This window comes from Chlorocebus sabaeus, chromosome 11 (assembly GCF_047675955.1).
Source record: "Chlorocebus sabaeus isolate Y175 chromosome 11, mChlSab1.0.hap1, whole genome shotgun sequence".
Lineage (NCBI taxonomy): Eukaryota > Metazoa > Chordata > Mammalia > Primates > Cercopithecidae > Chlorocebus > Chlorocebus sabaeus.
Genome location: NC_132914.1, coordinates 21,851,194 through 21,871,393, shown reverse-complemented (window position 1 = coordinate 21,871,393; position 20,200 = coordinate 21,851,194). Strand labels below are relative to the sequence as shown.

Genomic DNA, 20,200 nt, shown 5'->3' with positions numbered 1-20,200 from the left:
TGACAGGGATATGGAAATATTTGAACACTTACAAACTGTTGGTAGAATGCAAAATGGTGCAGCCAGAATAAAAAACAGTATGAAGATTCCTGAAAAAATTAAATATAGAACTACTACATGATGCAGCAACCTCACTTCTGCGTGTATATTCAAAAGAATTGAAATCAGGATCTCAGAGATATTAGCACTTGCATGTTCATTTCAACCCTCTTCACAACAGCTTTGATATGAAAACAACCCAATGACTACTGAAAGATGAATAAATTAAGAAGATATGATAAATACATACAATGGAATACTCTTCAGTCTTGAAAATAAATCCTGCAATATGTGATAACATGTGTGAACTTTGCTGACATTATGCTAAGTGAAATAAGCCCATCACAGAAGAATAAATACCGAGTGATTACATTAATGTGAGGCATATAAAAGAGTCAAACTCATGAAAGCAGAAAGTAGAATGGTGATTTCCAGTGGTTGAGTGAAAGGGGAAATAGGGAGTTGCTAGTCAATGGGTGTAGAGTTTCAGTTATACAAAATGAGTAAGTTCTAGAGATCTGCCATACAACATTGCGCCTATAGTTAATAATACTGTATTGTACAGTTGGCCTTTGGATAACATGGGATTTATGGTGGCTGACCCCGCACACAGTTGACAATCTGTGTATAACTGTTGGTTCCCCCAAAACATAGCTACTGATAGCCTACTGTTGACCAGAAATCTTACCAATAGCATAAACAGTCAACATATATTTTGCATGTTATATGTACTAGAGACTGTATTCTTACTATAAAGTAAGCTAGAGAAAATGATGTTTAGAAAATCACAAGGAAATATATTTACTATTCATGAAATAAAAGTGGGTCTCATAAAGTTTTTCATCCTCATCTCTTCACATTGAGTAGGTGGAGGAGGGAGGGAAGGCATTGTTCTTGCTTTCTGTAGGGTGGTAGAGGTGGAGGCAGTGGAGGGGGTAAAAAGGAAGACAGGAAAGGCAGCTACACACCGTGTACCTTTACAGAAATATATCGAAACTGCTATTTGACTTTGTTGTTTAATCATTTCTCTAAAAATATTTATATATGATACCAATCCTTCTTCCACTGTTTGCTTTTGTTTCAGTGCCCACATTGCAGAAGGTTCCATGTTGTAAAAGACGTCAAAACAGTCTTGAATAATCAGAACACTTCTGCTGGACTGTCTAATGTCAACTTGTTTCTGACACTGATTCTTCGATGTTTTTTCCTCATCATCTGAGACCAGTTCAGAAGGACTTCTCTTCATCAAGTAGTCTTCTACTAATTCCTCTGGTGTAATGCCAATTAGCTCTTGAATGTCTCCAAGATCCATCTTTTGAAATTATTCACGTCTTTGTTTGCCATATCCACAATCTCTTCGTAATTTCCTTGAATGACCATGTTGTGAATCCTGTGAAGTTATGCACTACATCAGGACACAGTTTTCTCCAGTAGAAATTTGTTTCCTGCTTGACAGCTTTTTGTGGCCTTTTCTATAAAGATGATGGCAACTTCAACAGTGTAATCCTTTCAGATTTTTATAATGTTCTCTCTATAGGAGTTCTCTTCTACAGTATCAACAATACTTTCTATAGTGTAACGTGTAATGAGCCTTAAATGTCCTTACAACCTCAGATCTATAGGCTGAATTAGAGAATTGTGTTTGGGATAAAGCAGACCACTTCAGCACCTTCAGTACTCAATTAATGGAGTTCTGGATGACCAAGAGCATTGTCTATTACCAAAAGAACTTAAAAAAGCTAACCCTTTCTGCCAACATCCTCCTTGTCTTGAGGAACAAAGTATCGATGGAAACTGTCAGAACTTTTTAGTAAAAAAAAAAAAAAATGTTCTTATTGTTCAGGGCTTCTTAGTGTACCACCCAAAGACTAACAATTGTTTTTCATCTTTCCTCTTCAAGGCTTAGGGATTAGCAGTTGCATAGGTAAGAACAGTTCTGATCATAAACCTCACTGTATTTGCACAGAACATCAGTTAGCCTATCCCTTCCTCCTTAAATCCTGGTGCTCACGTATCTTCTTTATTAATAAGTGTACATTGTGGCTTTTTTTCCTCCAGAATAGGGATTTTCATCTAATTAAAAACCTGTTCGGGTAGATGTCCTTTCTTGTCAGTGATTTTCTTTTTTTTTTTTTTTTTTAAATTTATTTATTATTATTATACTTTAAGTTGTAGGGTACATGTGCATAACGTGCAGGTTTGTTACATATGTATACTTGTGCCATGTTGGTGTGCTGCACCCATCAACTCGTCATTTACATCAGGTATAACTCCCAATGCAATCCCTCCCCCCTCCCCCCTCCCCATGATAGGCCCCGGTGTGTGATGTTCCCCTTCCCGAGTCCAAGTGATCTCATTGTTCAGTTCCCACCTATGAGTGAGAACATGCGGTGTTTGGTTTTCTGTTCTTGTGATAGTTTGCTAAGAATGATGGTTTCCAGCTGCATCCACGTCCCTACAAAGGACACAAACTCATCCTTTTTTATGGCTGCATAGTATTCCATGGTGTATATGTGCCACATTTTCTTAATCCAATCTGTCACTGATGGACATTTGGGTTGATTCCAAGTCTTTGCTATTGTGAATAGTGCTGCAATAAACATATGTGTGCATGTGTCTTTATAGCAGCATAATTTATAATCCTTTGGGTATATACCCAGTAATGGGATGGCTGGGTCATATGGTACATCTAGTTCTAGATCCTTGAGGAATCACCATACTGTTTTCCATAATGGTTGAACTAGTTTACAATCCCACCAACAGTGTAAAAGTGTTCCTATTTCTCCACATCCTCTCCAGCACCTGTTGTTTCCTGACTTTTTAATGATTGCCATTCTAACTGGTGTGGGATGGTATCTCATTGTGGTTTTGATTTGCATTTCTCTGATGGCCAGTGATGATGAGCATTTTTTCATGTGTCTGTTGGCTGTATGAATGTCTTCTTTTGAGAAATGTCTGTTCATATCCTTTGCCCACTTTTTGATGGGGTTGTTTGTTTTTTTCTTGTAAATTTGTTTGAGTTCTTTGTAGGTTCTGGATATTAGCCCTTTGTCAGATGAGTAGATTGCAAAAATTTTCTCCCATTCTGTAGGTTGCCTGTTCACTCTGATGGTAGTTTCTTTTGCTGTGCAGAAGCTCTTTAGTTTAATGAGATCCCATTTGTCAATTTTGGCTTTTGCTGCTGTTGCTTTTGGTGTTTTAGACATGAAGTCTTTACCCATGCCTATGTCCTGAATGGTACTACCTAGGTTTTCCTCTAGGATTTTTATGGTATTAGGTCTAACATTTAAGTCCCTAATCCATCTTGAATTAATTTTCGTATAAGGAGTAAGGAAAGGATCCAGTTTCAGCTTTCTACTTATGGCTAGCCAATTTTCCCAGCACCATTTATTAAATAGGGAATCCTTTCCCCATTTCTTGTTTCTCTCAGGTTTGTCAAAGATCAGATGGCTGTAGATGTGTGGTATTATTTCTGAGGACTCTGTTCTGTTCCATTGGTCTATATCTCTGTTTTGGTACCAGTACCATGCTGTTTTGGTTACTGTGGCCTTGTAGTATAGTTTGAAGTCAGGTAGCGTGATGCCTCCAGCTTTGTTCTTTTGACTTAGGATTGTCTTGGAGATGCGGGCTCTTTTTTGGTTCCATATGAACTTTACAGCAGTTTTTTCCAATTCTGTGAAGAAGCTCATTGGTAGCTTGATGGGGATGGCATTGAATCTATAAGTTACCTTGGGCAGTATGGCCATTTTCACAATATTGATTCTTCCTATCCATGAGCATGGTATGTTCTTCCATTTGTTTGTGTCCTCTTTGATTTCACTGAGCAGTGGTTTGTAGTTCTCCTTGAAGAGGTCCTTTACATCCCTTGTAACCCTACAGCCAATATCATACTGAATGGGCAAAAACTGGAAAAATTCCCTTTGAAAACTGGCACAAGACAGGGATGCCCTCTCTCACCACTCCTATTCAACATAGTGTTGGAAGTTCTGGCTAGGGCAATCAGGCAAGAGAAAGAAATCAAGGGGATTCAGTTAGGAAAAGAAGAAGTCAAATTGTCCCTCTTTGCAGATGACATGATTATATATTTAGAAAACCCCATTGTCTCAGCCCAAAATCTCCTTAAGCTGATAAGCAACTTCAGCAAAGTCTCAGGATACAAAATTAATGTGCAAAAATCACAAGCATTCTTATACACCAGTAACAGACAAACAGAGAGCCAAATCAGGAATGAACTTCCATTCACAATTGCTTCAAAGAGAATAAAATACCTAGGAATCCAACTTGTCAGTGATTTTCTTAATGCTATCTAGAACATTTCCGTTACCTCCTGATTCGCAGAAGCTGCTTCTCCAGTTATCTTGATGCTTTTCTGAGACAAATCTCTTTCTAAAATTTTCACATTATCCTTTAGTGACATTAAATTCTCCAGCTTTAAATCCTTCACTTTCCTGTTGCTTTAAGTCGTCATATAATGACTTCACTTTTTCTCAAATTGTGTTTAAGTCTTACAGGTAAGCTTTTAAAAATTTTTTAATTTAATTTAAGTTCCAGGATACATGTGCAGGATGTGCAGATTTGTTATACAGGTAAACATGTGCCAGGGTAGTCTGCTGCACCTATCAAACCATCTCCAAGGTATTAATCCCAGCATGCATTAGTTATTTTTTCTGATGCTCTCCCTCCTGCTGTGCTCACTCCTTGACAGGCCTCAGTATGTGTTGTTCCCCTCCCTGTGTCCACATATTCTCATTTTTCAGTGCCCATTTATGAGTGAGAACATGTAGTTTTTGGTTTTCCATTCCTGTTAGTTTGCTGAGGATAAAACCTTCCAGCTTCATCCATCTCCCTGCAAAGGAAATGATCTCATTCCTTTTTATGGCTGCAGAGTATTCTGTGGTGTATACGTAGCACATTTTCTTTATCCAGTCTATCCTTGATCTGCATTTGGGATGATTCCATGTCTTTAATTTAATAGCAATGTTGTACCTACATAAAAGCTGCATTTTCAACATGAGATAAAAACTATTTCACTAAAAGCACAAGTTTTTTGCCCACTGGTGTAGCTGCAGTGAGGCTTCATGTTGCTCCATTTCTCTCTCTCTCTCTCTCTCTCTCTCTCTCTCTCTCTCTGTGTGTGTGTGTGTGTGTGTGTGTGTTTACAACAGTCCTTCTACTGGTACATTTATATTGAAACAGTGGCCAGCTGCAGAGCTCAAACTATAGTACATATTAAACAATTTGGTTTTTTCTTGTAATGTCATGACGTTTCTGTGCTTCTGGGAGCACTTCCAGCATCACTAGTGGCACTTCATACAGCTCATACAGTGTTATTTAAGGTTTATGGCATTGCACTAAACAAAATGAAAACTACACAGGAACCCCAGGAGTTCACTTTTTAAAGTGATTCATCACTTACTGGAGAGTGATGAAAACCACTCACATGGAGATGATGAATGACACGTGGCATTTTTAAGTACATACTCTCAACACTTGAGCTTACTGCAATAACAACAGGAGATGGTTAGAGAATTTTTACAGCAGTAAAATATGCACTACAGTTAATTTTATTCAGTTATGACTTAATACTATATCCTTACATTTGGTTGCATTTCTCTTGACTGCAAATGGCATCATGGAAAATCTATAAGAGTTTTTCTGTGTAAAGTTTGACAAATTTTAACTTTTAATAATAGATTTGTGCATATTTTGTTGTAGCAAATTATAAAATAGTTTAGCATCTATATATATTTTATTTATTCATGATATATCTGTATCTTAACATTTTCTAATTTCTAAGCTGTGTTGTTTATCTGCAGGTTTCTTCATATTGTCACAAATCTCAAAAAATGTTTTCAATACATTTATTGAAAGATCTATGTATAAGTGGATCTGCACAGTTTAAACCTGTGCTGTTCAAAGGTCAACTGTACTTTTAAAAATCTGTTAAGAAGGTAAATTTTATTTCAGTTGTTCTTACCACAATAAAACAATAAGAATTGAGAAAACACACACCTGGAAAAACACACACCATAGAACTTTGAAGCACAATTAAATTATGCCATTACTCCGATCTATAAGGAAACTCATTGACATAAGAAAATATTGACTTGATTTAAAACTATTTAGAAATAAATTATTTTCCAGTACAGATGAATCTGTCTTTAAAATTGATTTGTGTGATCATATTGTTTTATAATCAACAACACAGACTGAAGTCAGGAAATGATTTGTTAAATCAGTAACTCCATATACATGCTAAGTATTATTTATCACCTACCAGAAATGTAATTTTGAGGACTTTTTTGGTTCTTTCACTGGTCTTTATATAGGAACTAAAGAACATAACCTAGCTTGATATTGTCTGATAGTGTTTCCCTTGGTAACATACCATCTTAAAAGTTGGAAAATTCTACAAAAATGAAAAAAATCTTAGTTTCTGGATATTCTAGAAAACCAACCAGAAGGTCTTTTCAATGTTGGGTTCAAAATTTCACATAAAAAGTACAGGCCAGAGCTGGGCAGCACCCGAGCTTTTGGCTGTGTGGCGAGAGCAGTTTACCAACAAAACCCTTCCCATTCTAACCATCAAACCCTATTTTCCGATCTTTGACCCTCTTTACTTGTTGTGTTATCTCTTTGGCTTGTGCAGCAATTGAAGTTTGCCAAAGTATACTTTACAATAAGTTCACTTCATGCTTCTCAACTGAGTAGAGAAGATGTGATAATATTTGAACAGTCAGGAGTAGAAATTGAATAACCATGAATTGTAAAATGCTGTAATTATTTCTGAATAGAGTAGAGAGACTGCGAAACTACTATCCTAAAGACCTAAAGCCGGCCGGGCGCGGTGGCTCAAGCCTGTAATCCCAGCACTTTGGGAGGCCGAGACGGGCGGATCACAAGGTCAGGAGATTGAGACCATCCTGGTTAATCTGGTGAAACCCTGTCTCTACTAAAAAATACAAAAAACTAGCCGGGCGAAGTGGCGGGCGCCTGTAGTCCCAGCTACTTGGGAGGCTGAGGCAGGAGAATGGCGTAAACCCGGGAGGTGGAGCTTGCAGCGAACTGAGATCTGGCCACTGCACTCCAGCCTGGGCGGCAGAGCGAGACTCCATCTCAAAAAAAAAAAAAAAAAGACCTAAAGCCCTTCACCACTTATTTTGTACTCAGTGATAAAAGCGATTATGAAACTGGAATCAAATGACTAAATATAGTATACATAATGTGTAGCTACATTAAGTCACATTTCTAAAATGGAAGACATAAATCATCATCAAGTATTTGCTTTTATTTTATATTAGAAAGCACTTTCAAATTGGTTGGCCTACTGTGATGTCTATTCCTCTCAGAATGAATCCTTTGGTCTCACTGGAGTGATTTATTTAAGTCCTGGTGAGATAGAAAATCATATTCGTTTATTCACAAACACTAATCAGTTACTATTTGTTAAGACAGAAACCATTCTGTCATGTCATTCTCAAAGAGATGGTGGGTAAGTACACACATATTTACAGATTGTTGTGAGAAGGGCTACAATAAAGACATGCTCTTGGTCATTAATAGGGGCACCAAATTTGAGACCAATGGAAAATGATTAAGTAAGAGTTATGGGAGAAAAGCCACATGTTGAAAGAGACTTTAAGAACTATGAAAATAAAAGAGAGAAAAGTTTTTCCAATTTTAAATAAAGGAGAGTGTGGGATTACAGGGCACAGAAATTCAGTCAGTCATTGAATTAAGGTACAGATACTCAGCAAGAGAGGGAATATAGGGAACAAAGTGGGTTTGGAAATAAGATGATGAGACCAGCATTTGACAGGGTTTTAGGTAGCTATTTTTCAAAAAAAATCTAAGAAAAAAAAACGAATAAATAGTAGAAATATATATTTAAACAAATTACAGAAAGATATCCATTATAATTAGTAAATTACATAGAACTTTTTTGTGTTTCATTAGTGGTAGAGGCAGATTATATTAGATGAGAAGTACATGGGAGATGAGATGATGAGGCACTTAGATGATGTTTTTCTAGGTACTTGGCTTTGAAGATGAATTGAGAAACAGTTAATCAACTGGAAGGTCATTTGGGGATATAAAAAATGTACATATGTAAATAGATGGGAGAGACTTGAGAGGGTTTGCTGAGGAAAAGAGAGGGTGCAGATGAAGAAGAGGCAGAAAGATGAAATCTAAACCCCAGTTGGATCAATTAATATTAGCTAAAGATAAATACTTTTTCATAAGTATGGGTAAAACAAGAAAAATGTTGATACAGTACAGGTACATCTGTAGGAAGGAGGGCATGAAGTTGAGGCAGATGTTATAACATGGCCTGTCATTCTTCTATGAGAGGAGAAAGAGAGTGAAGGGAGTGAAGAGAAAAGTCATAAATTTTATTTACATGTCCTATCCTTCATTCATTTGTTCTACAAGCACTCATTAAATGTTGCCATGTGCCAAGTCCTCAGCAAACACCAGGAAAAATGACCATAACCAAAATGCACTGTGGTGCCTCTTAAACCACCCCCGCCATAAGCCAATGAAGCAGCCACAAAGAGATGTTAGCAAAGCAAACTCGGAGCCCTACACATCAACCAAGTCACCATCAACTGAAAAATAAAATGTACTGGACTTGGTAGTCACTTTTCGGAGAGGGACATTTTAAGTAACCTAAAATAAGTTTGTTAAAAATCTCTTTTTACATGTAGTTTTATAAGCAAAGTATAAAAAAGAGCTGAATTTCATTTCTATTCTGATTATTAATGCATTTATTTCCTACTTGTAACTTTTGGGAAATAGCAAGCAAAGCACTACTGAAAAAGTAAATTTAATTATTTGGAAGAATGGTGTCCTGCACTTAAAAGGCACTATCATGGTACCTTGTTCCGATTGTACTTACTCAGATCCACATATCCGATATCCACATACATTTTAGCAAACAGAGATCCCAGCATAAAGCCAAAAACTAGACCAATCATTCCCATTGCATTCACAATACCTGCAGGTATTACAAAACAATTTAATCAGATACCACAAACACTTGGTCTTTATTCAACATGTTTTAAAAAGTAATATTACACAATACATTTCTCCAAATATTTTTCTAATAAAGAATAAAATTAATGACACTATTATTTCAAAGGTAGACCTAGGAATTAACCATGCTATTTAATATTTTCTGTTTATTACCTATGTACAAGGAAGAATGTCCTTTTTTTGCAAAATCATCAATGTAAGAAATCCCCAGTGGTACTATGGGGGATTCTCCTATGCCACGAAGCACATTACCCAGGAAGACATAGATCCACATGTGTGACCCACATTCCTTCACACAACCTATCGAGACAAGAGAGTGTTTTATTTTAAACATTATTTTTAACATTCCTATTAGAAATTTAACTACTTTAAACCCTTTGCTATTCTATTTTTTTTCCTAATTACAAGTGATTCATATTCACTTTGCAAAGTTTGAAAATAAGGAAGGGCACAAAGAAAACATGCAAAAAATACTTATAATCACACTAAACACAGAAGATCATTTCAAATGTTACTCTAGCTCTTCTACATTTCTGGTGCATAAAATATGAGTAATATTCATTGTGTACAATATATAATTAAATATCTAGGTTTTTTTTTAAGCTGCATACATAATTATCACTATATTATCACAATTTCCCCATGTTGTTAAGATTTCTTCCATGTGAAAATGTTAATAACTGTATAGCAGTGTGCTGAATAACAGTTTCCTAATTTGTTTAAACAATCTCTTCTTTTTTAGTTTCAAAATATTTCCATTTTTTTATTGTCAAACACAGATGTCATGGCTATAATTATAAATAAGTCCTTGTGCACATTCCTGATTATTTTCTTAAGATTTATCAAGAAAGTAGGTAAGTATATTTTTGTTCTTTAATATATATTGAAAATTAATCTCCCAAAAAAGTTACAAATTTACACACTTCCAGAAGCATATAAAATGTGAAATTTTATATTTCCTCCTTTCCATTTTTCCATTTCTTTTCATAAAACTTTTGGGTTATAATTGTAATTTATTATTTGTGTTATAACAGGCACAAAATCTTCAAATGCTATAATATTTTGCATTTTTTATGAAGAGCAAAGTTACATTACTCACATATTTCTTCCACTTCCTGCTTTTTAAATTGTAAATGTATATGTTTGTTGCCAGTTACCTACTAAATTTGTTCTCTTTTCTCATCTACCTATAAATATCCTTCATATATATTACAGTCATCCCTTGACATATATAGTAGGATGTTTTTTCCAGGACAACTCATGTGTATCCAAATTCATGCATACTTATTTTCTCTAGTTGGCCCTGTGGAAACTACCTATAGAAGTAAGATCTCCATATGGGCGAGTTTCTCCTTTTTGGTTGGACGAAAGCCACATATAAGTGAACGGATGCAGCTACAATCTGCGTGGTTCATGGGTCAACTGTGTATATTAACAGTATGATTCTGCCTGTATGTAAGGGTTAAATATTTTTCCTATTTGTTCTTAAAACAATTTTGCTAAAAAATCACATTTTTAGAAGTGATTAAATATATAAATTTTATACTTTTTAATTGTCAGTATTAATTCTTACCTCTTTCTACTATCTCAGCTGGTGTTCTATTGAGTGATAGCATTTGATTACTTAAACAGTTTGGTAAGTTTGATGTTGAATTTTCTGATGGATCAATATTGGTTTCTTTAGAATACCTGTAACTATAAGAGTAACACTGGATTGAACATTTTGCTTATCTGCAGAATATAATATTTTCACCTTTCCCGAAAATGCAGAAAAAATTTCCCCTTTAATGACACTGTCTTCGAATTACCATACTTCTCTTTGTCAATTTCCCAGCATGTATGTCAGAAGATGTGATGGGGGTGGGGAAATGGGAGCATTCACTAAGAAAGATAATTCAACATACCATGGATAAAGTGGGTTATCACTTTTCTATAATCCTAGGAGTGCTTATATTCTGGTCAAGATGTAAAATATCCTGTTTCACCTGTTTTTTCAAATCTGTTAACTATATCTATTTATCCCTTAGAGTTATCGTCAAACAGTAAGTCCGTCTGATTTTCTTTCATGGACACACACACACACTAATGCTTGACTCTTCAAAAGTCAATTAAAACTTTCTAACCTATTTTAACTTTATGAGGAAGAAGTTAATAACAACAAAAGAGATGGTGCTGAATTAGGGACAGATGCTGATATCCAAAAGCACTAAGGAGCCCTGTGAGTTCTGAGGGCAGCATATAGTGTGCCAGGTATTATGTTCAGCTTCAGCGAACTAAAGTTCAGTTTTCGTACTTTAGAGATTTCACACTCTCTGAGATAAAAGCATATGATCAAAGACACAGTAAGTTTAATGTGCAAGGTCCCTAGTTGTCACATACACACACACAAGAGATGATCAGCTTTGCTTGGAGGTGGTGGGTAGATCAAAGAAGATTTCGTAATGTGAGTGACAGATAAAATGAATACTGAAGATGGATAGAAGTTTCACTGGTAGATGAAGGAAGAAAAGTATTCAAGGCTGTAGAAACAACAGGTGCAAAGAGATGACATACTATGGCACATTTAGAGAACTGTAAGCCTACAATGTGGTCCTCAAATGTGGGGAGAAGTGGACGATGAAGCTGTGGTGGTTACATCTGAGGCATGTTCTCCATAAAAATCACGAAGAATAAGATAGTAAGAAGATTAGAGGGAATTATGGGACACTGAAATTACGGCGTCAGAAGTAGAGGAAAAGGACGGACATGATGAAGAGGCCACAAAGGTAGAAAAATGAATCAAGATTATGGAATATGATGAGTACTAGAGTAGTACCATTAAGAAGAAAGTTCTTATAAGGGTCAAACGTAGCAAAAGAACAGAATTAATATGATGACCAAAAGGCATGATTGCTGGATATGGCAATGAGTAAGTAAATGGCGTCTCTCACAGGGACTGCTCATTGTCTTTCGGTATCCTTTATTTCTCTCCTTCCACAGTAACACAAGTTGGGATTTTTAGCTGGAAACATTGCGTCCTGGAATAAAGTCTTTTTTCCCCCCAACATCTATATATCTATGTGTAAAATGTAACTAATTTCTGGTAAATGTGAAGCCAATGGAAACGTTTTGCTTCTGAAAATGCTCCTTAAGCCTCAGTCTGTGTGCATTCTTTATTCTTCTCCTTGTTTTTCTTCCCTTCTTCTATCCTGCTGCCAGAAAATACATTGCCACAATTTGTACCATGAGGCCAAGGCCGTGCAACGCATAGCACTATGATGAAAAGATACCATTCTTCGACTAGCTACATTAACTTTTATGTAAAAAATAAGCTTCTGTCTTATTTTTTTGCTATTTCCAATTTTCTCTTATGAACACCTTACTCTAATCATAGCTACCCAGTTACCTTAGAAAGAACAACTTCGGTGAAATGCTGTTGGGAAAATCTATATGCACAGGGTGAAGCTGTGAAGTCTTACTGAGTATAATTAAAATCTTACAGGCAAAGACATGAAGTACACGTGTTATACTAAAAAGTAATAAATAGCTTATTTGTTTCATTTGAAACTGTACACCTTATGTAATATTATTCTTATTTCAAAGTCTATGAAAGCCATGATGAATAAAGCAATACATTAAGTATCATACAAAGGAAATATGCTCCATTTCTAGACATATTTAGTGAATACTCTCAAAAGATAACTGACTATTTAAAGGATAAAAATAAAATTCTACTGCTAATTTATAAGTTGCTGATAATGAATGGCTCAGTGCTGTTTAACACTTACTATCCCATGAAGAAATGTGGTAAAGCCATCAAAATACTTCCAGTTCCCATAAGGAAACAACCAATTCCAATTAACTTCGGTCTGTGTAGTTTAGATCCAAAGTAACTTACAAATACAATCACAAGCAAATTTCCTAGAAAGAGAACAAAATTATGTTGACATGACTTAGTTCAATTTTGTATCTGGTAGAACTGAATGCCCCAGAATGAGTGCAAATAAAGCCTAAGACATCATATCTTCCCTCAAAGACCATGAAATTTAATTGTGAAGATGAACTCTCCCGCATTAAGACACTAATTGAAATTTGTATAGTACTAATGATAAGCAGAATACGTTTTATATGCAAACAAAACACTTAGATAATTTGGCAATATGAGAGAAGCAAACTGTTATTGAAAGTTTGGAGTTTACTGCATTGCATTGGGACGGAAAAAATATCTTCCTAATCTGAGAAATCTTTTGATCATCGTTCATGCATTATTAAAATTTATTTCCAGTATTCTTTAAATTCATACTATATACCTACCACGGTGCTCAGAGACAGAAATATAAAAAAAGGATAAACCATGGTACCTGTTCTCTAGAAACACATTAGTAAGAAAATAAAACAGACGAATAGAAGTGCTATTAGGTTACGGAAATAGCTTAAATTAGGGGCTTTGTGAAAATTTCCTGGAGGAGACGTCATTTGAGATTTAATCTTAAGTATAAATTATTTAGGTTAAAAATTGGAAGAAGAGAAATCAGAGCAGATCAATTCAGATTTATCTGTAGTCTGATACATAACAATTAACAGACAACAATGATTGTTGAACATTGATGGAAAATAATAGTATGAAAGAAAAGCATCAAAACAGACCAGCAGATAAAGCAACATAAGAATAAGTACTTAAACAAGATTAAACTAAAAACAGTAAAAACTTTTTTTTAAAATCCTGTTAGCATATTTAGAGGTGCAAAGTAGTGTTGCATCCATAAAATCAGAATGGCAGACTAAAAGTAATAAAAGAATGATAAAGTATTGTTATAAATTTAAAATACTATTAAAAATTTACATATTAGAACTTGATATAAGATGGCATCAGAGAAGATTGATGAAACATAAGGAAAATAGATAGAAATTTAGAAGAAAAAAATTTAAAAGCAAAAAGAGCCAGGAAAGATATTATTTATATCATATATGTTACAGAATAAAATAGAAAAAAAAAATAGAAAACAGAAAATAAACTGGCTGACCGGGTGAGATGACTAATGCCTGGAATCCCACTTTTGGAGGCCAAGGCGGGTGGATAACCTGAGGTCAGGAGTTCGAAACCACCCTGGACAACATGGGGGAAACCCTGTCTCTATTAAAAATACAAAAGTAGCCACGCTAATCCCAGCTTTTGGGATGTTTGGGTGAGGGAGAAGGGACAAGATGGAGGAAGGTGAACAAGAAGGAACAGTCCCTGTTGCTTCCGGGTTCTTCATCACCAATTTACCCGCGCCCAGGAAAACGCAGCCGGCGCCCGGGAAAATACAGATCAACTGAGCATGCGCAAGGTGACGTCAATCCGGAGAAATCGAAACTTACCTGGTCACGCCTACGGAGACGCGCCTGTCACGCCCCTATCCCGCCCACTGCTCTTCACCTTCCAGTGCCAAAACATGAAAGTCAGCTGCTGGCAGAGGCGGGCCAACTTCCCTGGCCCCTTTCCCGCGGACCAGCGAGAGTGCGTGCATATTTGCAAATAAAAAGGCTGCCGCTTTCTTCACTCGTTTTGGCCTTTATTGATATTTAGTCTTTGCGTTATTAATAATAGTAGTAAAGAAACAAAACAGGGAGACTGAAGCAGGAGAATGTCTTGAACCCCGGAGACCGAGGTTGCAGTGAGCCAGAGATCATGCCATTTCACTGCAGCCTGGGTAGCAAGAGCGAAAAACTGTTTTTCCCCCTCCCCCCACAAAAAAAAGAAAGGAAAGAAAATATTGGGACACCGAGGCGGGTGGATCACGAGGTCAGGAGGTCGAGACCACGGTGAAACCACGTCTCTACTAAAAATACAAAAACAAAACAAAACAAAACAAAAAAAATTAGCTGGGTGTGGCGGCGGGCGCCTGTAGACCCAGCTACTCAGGAAGCTGAGTCAGGAGAATGGCTGAATCCAGGAGGCCGAGCTTGCAGTGAGCCGAGATTGCACCACTGCACTCCAGCCTGGGAGACAGAGCGAGATTTCGTCTAAAAAAAAAAATATTCCCTGTGTTAGCGGAAGACTTAAGCTTTCAGATGAAAGTTTTGAGAAAAAGGAATTTTGAATGATTAATTCCATATCCAGACAAATTATAACTTAAATATGACAGTCAAATACTCACATTTTCCAAAAGGCAATGGCTTAGAAAATATGCTATATTTTAAATTCTTCCTAAAAACATAATTACAGTCATCCCTTACTGTCCATGGGTTATTGCTTCTAGGATGCTCTGTAGATACCAAGATCTGTGGATGTTCAAGTCCGTTAAGTAAAAAGGTGTAATATTGCATATAATCTATCCATACCCTCTTGTGTACTTTATATCATATCTAGATAATGTCTAATACTTAATACAACGTAAATACTATGTAAACAGTTGTTATTCTGTGTTGATTTTATTTGTATTATTTTTACAATTGTATTGCTACTTTTTCATTTTTATATTTTTTGAATATATCTTGCATCCACAGTTGGTTGAATCCATGGATGTGGTATACATCCTTCTGTGCATACAGAAGGTCATCTATACATGAAGATATATTCCAGAAAGACTAAAGATGAGATTTGAAGTCACAAGATTCAAGAAACAGAGGTAAGCAAAGAAACCAAACTGATAATGATGTTCAAATAACTGCTGTTAAACAGCTGCAAGTTTAACAAATATGAAGGATCAATTTCTTAACAAAAGGAGACATTCAGTGAATTAAACTTTAAAACTAATAACATTCTAATTCTAAAATCCTTGATAATTTCATTGAGCCTGAGAGGTGAAAGAGTGAAGGACATGTAGAGTGTAATATGTTGGGATCACAAATATTTTGAATTGATTTAAAGAGATGTCTTCCTTTGACAATTACTTTTTAAATATTATTTAATTAAGCATATTGCAAATACAGTTAAGTTGGAAACAAAAATTGTATAAAATATTTGCAGTTTATATAATAGACGATTTGGAGGTCCTTCTAAATAATTAGAAAGTAAAAAGAAGAGGGAAAAGTAGCAGAGACAATGAGCTAGCAATACATTAAAACATTTCAATTGTTGCAGAAATACAAATTAAAGTGAAAGCAACAAAGCAATATCTTCAATGTTCCCCCAAAAAAGACTTTAACCCCTCGATTGTGTACCCCATTAAACAGTAGAATCTAGTGTAGGTTGCTCCTTTACAGTCCCTCCCTCCTAAAACCATAAGAATTATAGTCCTCCCTCAGCCTTTCTTCACACTGGGACACCTTGAGACAAGAGAGGTAAAGCTTCACAAGGCATTAATTTGCAAACAATGAGTTTGTGTAGGATTAGAGTTTTTCAACATCATCACTATAGACATTTTGGGAAGGATTGTTCTTTGTTGGTAAGTCTGTCCTGTGCGTTACACAATGTTTAGCAGCATCCCTGGCCTCTACCCCTAGGTACCAGTAGCATCCTCCCTTCCTCAGCTTATTTATGGCAACTAAAAATGTCTTCAGATATTGCCAAATTGCTCATGAGGGACAAATTTACACTTGGCTGAGAGCCAAGTGTTAAAAACAGTTTGTTTTTTAAGCATATGCAGATATGGTTATTAAAATAGAAAAACAAAAGCTACCTATTTCGAAGCTTCCATCAATTAAACCAGCAAGAGAAGAGGATATTTCAAATCTCCTTTCTATTTGAGTGGTGGATATTTTCATAAAAATTCCACTTAGTGCTTTAGCAACATAGCTGAATGACAGGACTGTCGAGAAGAACTAAAAAACAGCAGAAAGAAAAGAGAAAATTGATTAATCAAAGAACTATATAATGTTTATAAGTACATGGAATTAAAATAGCTTTTTTCTTTACTTAAAAACATTTTTATCATAAAAAGCATACTCATCTTTTTTCCTATACAAATTGGAACTTGTCAGCCCTATAACTTTTTTTTAGTGATTTTTTTTTTTCAAGAGTTTCTGGGGGTATAGGTGGTTTGGGTTACATGGAGAGGTTCTTTAGTGGTGATTTATGAGATTTTAGTGCACCTGTCACCCAAGCAATGTACACTGTACCCCACATGTAGTCTCACCCTCACTCCCCTTCCAACCATTCCCCCGAGTCCCCAGAGTCCATTATACCGCTGTTGTGCCATTGCATCCTCATAGTTTAGCTCTTTCTTATAAGTGAGAATGTACAATATTTAGTTTCCCATTCCTGAGTTACTTCTCTTAGAATAATGATCTCCAGTTCCATTCAAGTTGCTGCCAAAGACATTATTTCATTCCTTTTGATGACTGAGTAGTATTCCAAGGTGTATATAAGCCACATTTTCTTTACTTCTTTTTATTATTTATTATTTATTTTTTAATTTTACTTTAAGTTCCAGGATACATGTGCAGAAAATGCAGGTTTGCTACATAGGTATATGTGTTCCATGGTGGTTTGCTGCAACTATTGACTCATCCTCTCAGTTCTCTCCCCTCGCCCCCCAACTCCCAACAGGCCTTGGTATGTGTTGCTCCCCTCACTGTGTCCATGTGTTCTCACTGGCAGCTCCCACTTACAAGTGAGATCATTTCGGTGTTTGGTTTTCTGTTCCTGTGTTAGTTTGCTGAGGATGATGGCCTCCTGCTTCATCCATGTCCCTGCAAAGGACATGATCTCATTCCTTTTTATGGCTGTGTGGTATTCCATGGTGTATAGGTACCACATTTTCTTTATCCAGTCTGACATTGATGGGCATTTGGTTTGGTTCCATGACTTTGCTATTGTAAATAGTGTTGTAATAAACATACCTATGCATGTGTCTTTACAGTAGAATGATTTATATTCCTCTGGGTATATACTCAGTAATGGGATTGCTGGGTCAAATGGTATTTCTGGTTCTAGATCCTTGAGGAATTGTCATACTGTCTCCCACAATGATTGAAATAATTTACTTTCCCATCAACAGTGTAAAAGCGTTCCTATTTCTCCACAGTCTCACAAGCATCTCTTGTTTCTTGACTTTTTAATAATCACCATTCTGACTGGTGTGAGATGGTACCTCATTGTGGTTTTGATGTGCATTTCTCTAATGATCAGTGATGTTGAGCTTGTGTGTTTGTTTGTTGGCCACATAAATGTTGTCTTTTGAGAAGTGTCTATTCATATTCTTTGCTCACATTTTGATGGGTTTTTAAATTTTTTTCTTGTGCATTTTTGCAATCTACCCATCTGACAAAGGTCTAATATCCTGTAACAGTATTATCACTACACTAGTAAAGCATGATTTTCTAACTTGGTTACAACATTCGATTGTTAGAGGAGTATAATCAGGGTTGTTATTTCTAAATTAATATCGTTAACTGATTTATAGGAAGCCAGACACTGTTCTCAGATGGCCACGATGGTGAGCTATTCTTTATTTCCATGTGAATAGCATAGGCTAACTGGGAGGGTGGGCGGTAGTACATTTGCAAAGGTAGCATTTCCAGGAGCCAGCTAAAATATTGAACTTTGTGGAGGCAAAGAGGAATTTTATGACCAACAGAAGTGACTGTATCAATGTGAGATGTAGTAGTTGTAGATGTTTTAATTTCCAATTTTCTTTTAACAAAATTTATTGATTCATCCTTTCTCTTATAGCTCACATCTACATCCTTAAGCTATTCCTTTAGCCCTACTATTAAAATATTACCCGCTTCTGAATGGCAGGTTTGTGTTCCCCCCTCCAAATTTTTATGTTGAAACACAAATCTCCAGTGTGATGATAATTGGAGATGGGGCCTTTTAGGATACTTGGTCACAAGAGTAGAGCACCCTAATAATAAGAGAAATGAGAGATTCTCGCCCTCTCTCTATGCCATATGAGGACACAGTGAGAAGATAGCCATTTCCAAAGCAGAAAGAGGCCCTCATCAGAACTCAGTTATGCTGGCACCCTGATCTCAGACTTCCCAGCCTTCAGAAATGTGAGAAATAAAGTTCTGTTCTTCAGTTACTAATCTTTGTTATTCTGCCATTCTAAACTGACTAAGAGATCCCTTCTTATCACCTTCTATATTCCCAGTGGTTTGCACCACCACGTCTTGCCTCAATAACTGCAGCAGCCTCCTGATACATCTTTCTAGTTCTGAACAAGTCTGCCTAATGGAATCTTCTCAAAACAGTAGCTAGAGAAATCTTTTCAAAATAATTTTTAAAAAATAGATCATGCTGCCACTCAGTGTCTTTCCATGTGCCTTATAGCAATATCAAGTCTTTCCAATGGCCTACAAGACCATGAATAATCTATTTCCTCATCTGAGAGGAGTCACCTCTGACAGCTTGCACAGACAGAAGTACATACAGTCTTTGTGTCAGAGAATAGTAATGAAAATTGTTCAGTCGTAATCATTTCAGAGACTATTATGGGCACCTCTTTTCACACAAACTAGAAAACCAAAACAAACAAACAAACAAACAGAAAAACCAGATGGATTCCTGGAAATCTACAACCTCCCAACATTAAACCAGAAATAAATTGAAATCCTTTTTTCTTTTGTTTTTTTGAGACGGAGTTTTGCTCTGTTGCCCAGGCTGGAGTGCAGTGGCCTGATCTCGGCTCAGTGTAAGCTCTGCCTCCTGGGTTCAAGCAATTCTCCTGCCTCAGTCTCCTGAATAGCTGGGAGTATAGATGTGTGCCACCACACCCGTCTAGTTTTTGTATTTTTAGTAGAGATGGGGTTTCACCATATTGGTCAGGCTGGTCTCAAACTTCTGACTTTGTGATCTGCCTGCCTCGGCCTCCCAAAGTGCTGAGATTACAGGCATGAGCCAACGCACCTGGCCCTGAAATATTAAATAAGACTGATAGACAACTAGCTAGATTAATTAAAAAAAAAAAAAAAGGGAAGATCCAAATAAACACAATAGGAAATGACAAATGACACCAACCCCAGAGAAAACCAAAAAAGCCTCAGAGACTATTAGGAGCACCTCTTCTCATACAAACTAGAAAACTAAAAAAAAAAAAAAAAGAAAATAGAAAAAGGGAAAAGGATAGATTCCTGGAAATACACAACCTCGCAACATTAAACCAGGAGAAATCCTAAATAGACCGATAACATGGCAAACATTAAATTATTAATAAAAATCCTACAATCTAAAATAAAAACTGGACCAGAGAGATTCACAGTCAATTTCTGTCAGATG

General features: G+C 36.2%; 1 pseudogene; it reads right to left on the bottom strand.

Annotated features, from left to right (window-relative positions):
- LOC103218729 (putative solute carrier organic anion transporter family member 1B7) overlaps positions 1-16,779 on the bottom strand; it is an 83,280-nt pseudogene extending 66,501 nt beyond the window's left edge.
- Positions 16,780-20,200: the final 3,421 nt, after the last annotated feature.